Source organism: Notolabrus celidotus, chromosome 8, assembly GCF_009762535.1.
Source record: "Notolabrus celidotus isolate fNotCel1 chromosome 8, fNotCel1.pri, whole genome shotgun sequence".
Taxonomy (NCBI): Eukaryota; Metazoa; Chordata; class Actinopteri; order Labriformes; family Labridae; genus Notolabrus; species Notolabrus celidotus.
Window position 1 is genome coordinate 3,991,404 of NC_048279.1, and position 8,757 is coordinate 4,000,160.

At 39.4% G+C, this 8,757-nt stretch overlaps 1 long non-coding RNA gene across 1 annotated transcript; it reads left to right on the forward strand.

The window, feature by feature from the left end:
* LOC117817780 lies at positions 1-1,123 on the forward strand. Its single transcript, XR_004632206.1, has 3 exons — positions 1-111; positions 184-302; positions 886-1,123. It is a non-coding gene; the product is annotated as an uncharacterized LOC117817780 (long non-coding RNA).
* The last annotated feature ends 7,634 nt before the right edge of the window (positions 1,124-8,757 follow it).

Below are 8,757 nucleotides of genomic sequence, written 5' to 3' on the forward strand. Positions count from 1 at the left end.
TCCCCTTTCCTCTGAACCTGGCAGTCGGCGTTCAGGGACTGACGAAGGTGGATAGGCACCCTGGGGCGCACAGTTTGGCGTGCCCTTTTACATTTGTGTGTCAGGCAAGAGGTAAGTTATCCGTGTCTCACCTGCGTTAGGTACCAAACGCAGAGTACTAATTTAGATGTTTATCCAATTTAGCAGTCTCCAGCGGGGGTGAAACAAATTGAAACATCCAGGTTGGAGGTGGGTTTGACAAAGTTAGAGTCTGTCACATCATCATCATCATCGTCCTCTTTATCATCGTCACTAATGGTAGGGTGGGCCGGCACAACAACATTCTCCTTCCTCTTGCCATAAAACATCTGTGCAGACATTGCGTAAAATTTAGACACACACAATAAAACATAAATTGTATGAAAACGTATTCTTTATTTATTTATATCATTTCATTATAGGTAGGGCTGCAAGTATTGATTATTTGTACAATTATATATCAGTTTATCAGTACCTATAGGTGCAGTTCACGTCACCTCAGGTTTCTGTTGAATTGTTTCGTACTACATTTGTGCGCTCAACTCTGACACAAGGAGGGTGTATGTCCAAAAATGTCAATATCATACTAACTCTAGTTATTACTTGAACAGGGCATATGATCAAATATGATGCCTACATTTTTCATGCCATGATTGCACTTATTTTACCAATTTCTCTGCAAACAACACACATCATCGCTTAGTACAACTACTTAAGCATAAAATGCTTGAGTTTTGTCAGCTTACCATGGTTTGTTTTGATGTTGCACCTTATTTACTGCAGTGGGCGGTTCTGATTTCTGATTGATTTGCACCAGGAGGCCGAGGAGGCAAACCAATAATTCTGTTCTTTTTTTGTGTTGTGCAGGTGCTGTGGGCCGACACGAGCAGCAGTCCCCTTCCCTGGTGTTGGTGTTCTTCACAAATCATTTGGTTGTTGTGTTTCACAGTTGTCTTTGATTTGTGTGTTCTCCTTGGTTGTCCTGCCGCCGTGGTAAGCCCCAGCCCATACGTATTGCTTGTCTCCGTAGAATTGTTGCCTCCTGTGGGGAATAATTTAAACTTTCCTTCAAAACGAAGGAATAAATTGTACATTTTTATAAGAATCACGTCTCCTGCTCTGTGTTATCAAACCCGTGTGTCTCTAAAAGTAAATAGAGTAAATTTACTTTGTTACTGTCCACCACTGTTAATAAGCCAGCCACAGTAAAGATGGAGTGTAAGGCCAGCACAGACTAATATCTCCTCCATACTTGGGTGAGTGTTGAAGTTAAGGCCAGCTTCAGTCCAGATTAGAGAACAGTGAGAAGACCTTTTGTGTTCAACAAACACGTGTAACTGTAATTATGATTCACAGTCGTATCAGGAAAATATAAAATGAATACACCAACCAGAGCTCACGAAGGAAGATCGACCTTTATTTATTGAAACTGCTTGCATACAAAATATATTGCACTATAACATGACATGTCAACCCAAACATTGTAAATGCTAGTAGTATAAACAGAAGGAAACGAAAAAAGCCCCAAAGTGCACACAAAGTTTCCACCTTCCTCTTCTCTGGTCTGAGTATCTACAGGGACTCTGTGTCTTCACTTTTTGGCACTCTACCGTTGAGCGTCTTCACAATAGAGTCTAGTTAGTATTTGACAGCGTTATATAGACTATGTAGATAAATGACTGCTGAAGGTTCCTGTGCACTGGCTCACATTATATTGGTCCCACATGAAGCATGTTGCAACCTCAGCTGGACTAAAGGCATTATTGAAGGGGGTGGACACACTCTCATATGAGACAGGTTTTCAGATTCTCAACTTCAGTGATTTCACAAATGATATTTTTATTCTTTCTTCCTCAATTTTTAAGGTTATTTTTTTGCCTTTACAGTCCAGGACAGCTTGAGAGAGACAGGAAACATGGGAGGGGGAATGACATGCATCAAATCATGCCATGACAGGGAATCGATCCTGGGACCAGTGCAAAAGAGGACTGTCGCCTCCAAACATGAAGCCCCTGCTCTACCAACTGAGCCTCAGCAGTTTTATTTTTGAAGTTTATTTTTAGAGCATTTCTAGTCAAAATCAAGAGGTTGGTGTTAATACTACACTAACCTGACAACACTGTTGTGTTTGACTTACAAACTACAATCAAATGACTATTAAATTGGACCAGTTCAGGCCAAACAGAGGTGAAATAATTAGCATGTCTCTTCTACAACCCCCGCTGGAACATGGGTAAAGTTTACCCCCTGTGCACCAAAAGGTATAAAGACAAGTCAGCTACAAGCCCATCATTTGCTGAAAAATACCTCAAATATAAAACATGTCATGAGAAAAGCAACCAACACTAATATAAGTCAAATGAAAGGTTTCCAAATCCTCCTCTCATACAGGATATTAAACCTTTTCTCTTATTTTATATTCCTCAGAAAGATGGAGCTGCACAGATTGAAATAATCTTATCCAGCTCCGCCATCTCTCTTCTTTATCCCTTAACAGCAGATAATACATAAGACACATTTTTGGAGAAAGTACTTGTGAAAACCTCGCAGCATCTGCTCATTAAACAAGTAACAGAATACACAGTACAAGTCATCTGTTTTAGTTTCAAAAGTTTCATGTAAGTTATCAGTATTTCACAATTTTAAAGCAACATTACTCTTTCAAAACCAAACTGTATGGATTATACAGGTTTTATAGTGCCACCAGCAGAAACTCACATCTGTCATGGTGCTATTTTAATGAACTGATGACATAGGGTTGCATTGAGGATAGTGTCATGCCAAAACAACAAACAAGCCAGGGCAACAAAGTTCATTTCAAGAACGGTACATCTGCAAACCTTAAAAGCCCTCAGCAGTGAATCATCATGAACACGGTCAGGATCTGGGGATCACGCATGCAGCATGTTGTCTTAAACTTTGGTTGGGGTTCCCTAACGGTTCACAAGTTTATCCAATGTGTCTTTATTACTGCCATGATGTCCACTCCACTCATCTAAAGATAGTCTACAGTTAGTTTTTCCATGAGCGACAGAAGAACAGAAGGATCGGATAAGTATTTCACGACCAGTCTGTTAAAGGAGACTATTCAGTAAAATGTAAACCCTGGATTTGTGTCCCAACTGCTCAGCATGCGACATCCTCCCTCATCTTTTAGTTTTCTGCATCAGAGGCACAGCGATGTACACCAACAAGCTGTCTGAAGGACAGTCAGGTATTTGTTATCACTGGTGTAGCACAGCAGAGTGGTTCTGAATGTTGGACCTCTGCCTGCAGTCAGGGGGGAGAAGCTGTTTGAAGAGAACTCTCTCCTGAAGTCCAGGCCCTTTATGACACAATGTTTTAAAAACTCACATAAAATAAGTCTATCATTCATTTTTGAGGGAAACTTAACATGTGTTGTTTCTGGTGATTGAAAGCTAAAGGTCAAGTATTGGTGATTTGATTTACAAAGCTATATTACTGCCTCGACTGCATGTTTTTCTTTTTAAAGGTTGAGAGTTATCACGTTTGAAAACAAACAGAGCTAGAGACAGAACTGATCCCTCTCTCATATGTTATAACGATGCTAAAAGCATGCTTACTTCTTGTTATGCACAAAGAATAAAAGCAGGGGCAAACAGCTCGCCGGGCTACGACAAAGTTCATTCATGTATTTGTGGAGCTCATAACTGAACTCTCATGAACTGAATCTGTTTCACAGGAAACCACAAACTAAAACTTTGAACATCTGTTGATGATGTTTAAAATAAAACTCAAATACTCTATTTAATATATTCAACTACTATCTGCCTCTGTTTCTTTATGTTACTGATCATTATGCTAAGCTAAGCTTGCTACATCATGGCTAGCTGTTAGCACGGAGAAGTGAAATAGATAGATGGGATTACTGGATCCAGATTCCCAACAGTTTATGTCTAACTTTTAAACTTTCTTCTTGCTTAAAGGACGCTCGATCACACTCATTCACGTCCATTATTGAGCTCTTTTAGATGTTTTAGCAGTATCTCATGACCCCGAGAGCAGCCTAAGAAAATTACTTTTGATAACAAGTGGTTGTAAACAACAACTGAATTTATGAGAGATCATGAGATGAGACTAAAAGCTATCAAAAAATCCAGTAAGTCTTGGATGTGTTCCCTGTAAATCCTCAGGTGAGATTAAAAACTGTTATCTAAAGATAAACTACCTTCTTTATTTTAAGAGCAACAAAACCTGCAGATGTTACATTAATAAGATAATCCCATGAAGCAATATGAATGATAGAGCCAGTGTTGTGGTTTCCCTCCTAACACTGTCGCTAAAGTCTGAAGGGGGGCAGGACCAAGGATTGGACGATTCCTGAGTGGGTTTTCACTCATGAATTTAATCTGAAGGTGTTTTTTTTTCACAAACTCTTTCTGTTTCTGTTGCACAATGAACAAGTGTTTATAAATCACAGCTGTATGTGTGTTTCCACCCTAACATAGAGGATACACATCATGAAGTTTATATCAAGAGTTATAGCAATTAACTGATATGAAACAGCAAATAAAGAAAAGATCAGGATAAGTGCACATTAGAAACAAAAGTACAAATAATAAAATCACTATATACAGTACGTTATCTCTCATTCTAAAGCCACTCCAGACTGTCACTGCTCCACAGAGGAAATGGAAAAGGTTACTTTCACTCAGTTTGTTGATGCCCTGCAGAGGATGCTTATGGCTGCAGCGTGAACAGCAAAGGACTCTGTCTGCTTGGAGAGAAATCACCACAAATGATACATCTTCAAAATAAAATGAGCTCAGAAGAATGAGTTTCAGGGCTCATAACTCAGGTTAGATCAACATTTCTTCAGACATTTTCTTAAGGTGCGTCTTTACCTCTAAACTAATGGATGACAGAAAGTGTGACCCATCACTGGCTACTTCAGCTGAACTCAAGAAGGAATTAAAGGAACACGGATCATAAACTAATCTGGTAAACGCCTTTTTAAACATCTGCCAAAACCTACGGAGCACATCCTAAATAAATAATATGTACATGCTTAGCACGGCTAGAAGGTGCAACGATCTCAGGTAAAGACATCACTCAGCCCCTCTCAGAAACCTTTGAAGACTCGCACCTTGCTTAGTGAGTGACAGACAGAGAGAGGGGGAACAGGGTTAGACTGGAACAAGGTCAGGGTAATGGTCAGGATTAAAATAATCTATTTCATGTCTGTTTAATTGAGTTATTGTGTTATATAAATAGAAGTAACATTGGCATATCAGTTCAACCAGGTCATGAGATACAGGCCTGTTTGCCTCCTGTAAATATAACACAGGATACAACAATGTGACGGAGGATGAGGTGAAGGCAGATCTGTAGAGTGTGAAGTCACCCGCTCAGTCTTTGAGTCTAAGGGGAAATCCAAAATACTCAAATCATGTGAATAAATGATACATGAGCAGGTGTTGACCTGAACACACCTGCTCATGATCTGTCCATCATCCCTGATTTACATGTTGTTATTATACCATCAAATTAAAGGCACATTGCACTAAACTTGGAGAGGTTTCTCTTAGTCTGGATGGAGGAGTCTTCTTTGTTATAAAGGGTCAGCCTGAGCTGTGTGTGAATCTTTTTTTCTCAGCAGCTGCTGAAGGTGGCTGCTCAGAATCTGAAGCAGTTTCCTTTTGGTCTGCTTGGGTCAAATAGTCAGGATAATTTCATTGTTTCAAAGGATGAGTGATACTGCCACAGTATTATCCAGAAAGACCATTGAAACAACAACTTAAGTAGAGTAGCTTAGCATTAAAACAGGTAGCATAGGAAAGCTTATCAAAAGTGATTCTGCCAGGACAATGTGAATGATGTAAAACTGCAAATCATCACTTTTAAATATCAGGGTTACAGTTAAATAAAGACAGGATGTTACATGGGGGGTAGAGAGCTGGAGGAAAGTAGGTGGATTTAAGACTCAGCAAGGTCCGTCATAGCCCTGTTACACCACCAGGCTCTAGAGTCATATTTACAGACCAGATATCCTCAGACTCCTGCAGGTTTTTGACACACAGACTTCAAACAGTGTAAAAATAGACTTTCAAGAGCACATTAAAGAGAGGAGTACAATTTAAAGGATTATTTCGCCCGTTAAGTTCTTGCACGTATCAAAACTGAGATCACCGCTGCTTAGATCCCAGCAAGAAGATACAGTTTCATGACTGAGCACATTGTTTTCAGCTTACACACCTCACTTCATGGTTTCCTTTTTATCAGCACATTTTCACATTATCTACATCGTGTTTTATTTCTACCAACGTGAGCCTCAAGAATGATCTCACAGATACTCGACTCAAGCCCATCTCAGTGACTGCAGGGAGTTAAATTTAAGAACACAGTTACAGATGTTAATGCTTTTTAAAGGCGTTTATGCTGAGCTGACATGTTTTGGTGATAATGCCGCTCCATAGTGTTACCATGAAGATTTACAAAGTGGGTAACTTTCTGGGGTGTTAAGACTTCATGAAGCCAACATTTTCTCTGCATGGCATGCCTACAGTGTCTGGAAACCTCTGATGGTTCCAGTTATATGATTTAATTCCTGCGTTAGCCTTTTTTTTGTTTATGTCTTCATCCATGTCACAGAGCTTGAGCAGCAAGCAGACAAGTTGAAACCAAAGACAGAAGACCTGACGATTTCAAACTAAATCAATGATTTCAGACCATCATGCACACCACTGTGCCTCCTGCAGAAACTCAAACAGCCTAAAGCAAAATAAACTCAAGAAAACAGGTTGTTTTTAACAGACGGGTATTTTTTGGAATTGGGAACTGGAATTAGAGATTCATAAATCCAAGGCACAGAGATTTCTCTAAAGATGTTCAGACCAGAAGCAGCACCGTGACGCCGGCTCTCACTTTGCTGTTAATCCAGAGGATTAGAAACCTGGACTCGTGGATGAGACTTTCCTTCATCTTCAGTTACAAAACTTCACTCTAGAGCAGGATGTCAGTTTACAGCTGAAATCATACACACCAAAAAAAAAAACACTTCATGGTAACTGACCTGATACGTTTTTGCACTCTCGTATTTACAATCCACAGCCAAAACAAAATAAGAGTATAATATGAATGCATAAACAACTCCTCCAAAGTGACCTGGGATCAGTAGGAAAACTAGGACAAACAAAGCTTGGACTGAACTTATATTTAGAGGTGAATCTCAATGAAAGGTTTCTTTTAAATGATCTAGATCCAAAGAAAACTGTGACGTATGAATGCTTTGAGTTAAAGAAAGCTCATGTCATCAGTTGACTACATTTACGATGATGCTACTTTAATCCTACAGCCCTGTCCAGTTTGTCTGGAAACAAAGGTGATATAAAGGTAATATAGATTAAATCAGCCACATAAAGTCCAGCTTACAGCCTGTGCACTCAGTCTCAGTCTCTGAAAGCTCTCAGTCTGGTTAAGGATTCTGTGTGATGGCCTGATATTAAAAATGAAGTTCCTCCCTGATAAAAAGGAGGACAACGTTTACTACAAACACATTGTGTATCATAGCCATATATATGTAACACAACAGCTTAGGTTCTATATACAACAAAGATTTCATCCTTAACAGTTCATTATATGACTGTACACCATAGTGAATATACAGCTTTAATCCGTTTCTAGCTTTTTAAAACGTTCTGAAATTAAAATTCCTTCATCATGACATTTTAGTGAATTACTGAGATTTAAAGTGCCTACTCTCATCTTCTATTCATCTTGTCTCAGAATTATCAAAGCCAGTCCATTGAGTTTTTGTACTACAGCAGCCATTCATCTCAGGAGAGATATGAACACCATAAACCTGTTTTGCTGTCTTTGTTTTCTTTAAAATGAATCACATCTATGCAACGAATCAAAGCTCAGAGTTTGACTCTGAAAAAAGCCTTGACAGAAACTAAAGTCAATAAATTGAATTAAATGCATAAAAACAAAGCGATCACCTTTCTGTGTAATCGTCAAGAGAACACCTGAAGACTTTACAGTAAATTCTTGACTCAGCACGGTGAGGATATCTGGGGCCGTTTCAGCCCCTCAGGAGCTGCTGCTCAACACAGTGAAGGCTGAGGATGAAGTTTGTGGGTCGTGTGTTTAAACTGTCACGAGCAGCTCAGTTTGTTTTTGATGTGGATGTCTAATGACTGTTGGCTTAGTCAACAGGTCACATAACAGGGAGGTCATTTAAAGGGAAGCCTGGTGATATTCTGTCTCCTGTTAAAGGTTGTAATTAGGTGGTTTCTTTGCTCCTGTTGAGGCTGTTTAATTGTTTAGTTGCATCAAAGTGCCTTAGATTTATGTCTTCCCATTGATACGCCTTGTTTTGTTGAAATCATTTCACTGTTGGGAAGACTGAAAGCAATCTGAGAACATCCTGTAAACAGTGAAATCACAGAAAACATCACTGATGGAATCACATTTCTTTTTCAGAGATGACCCTGCCTTTACATACCCATGTGTGTTCAGCTCTGAAGACACTTTACCTCATCTCTACTTTGTTGATCCCAAAAGGTCAGTTTTATTTACTCAACTCGCAACACGATGATCAGGGCTATTAATAAATATCTTCTGTTAGTCTGAAGGCTCTGCTTTCCATTTCTAGAAACTATCTGTGTGACACCAAAACACATCTACAACTTCCGGTAGAACAAAAGGCTTCTGCACTGAAAGCCTTCAGGGACTTGGAGGGAAACAATGAAGGTGTATCCTGAGAAACCTTTTTCA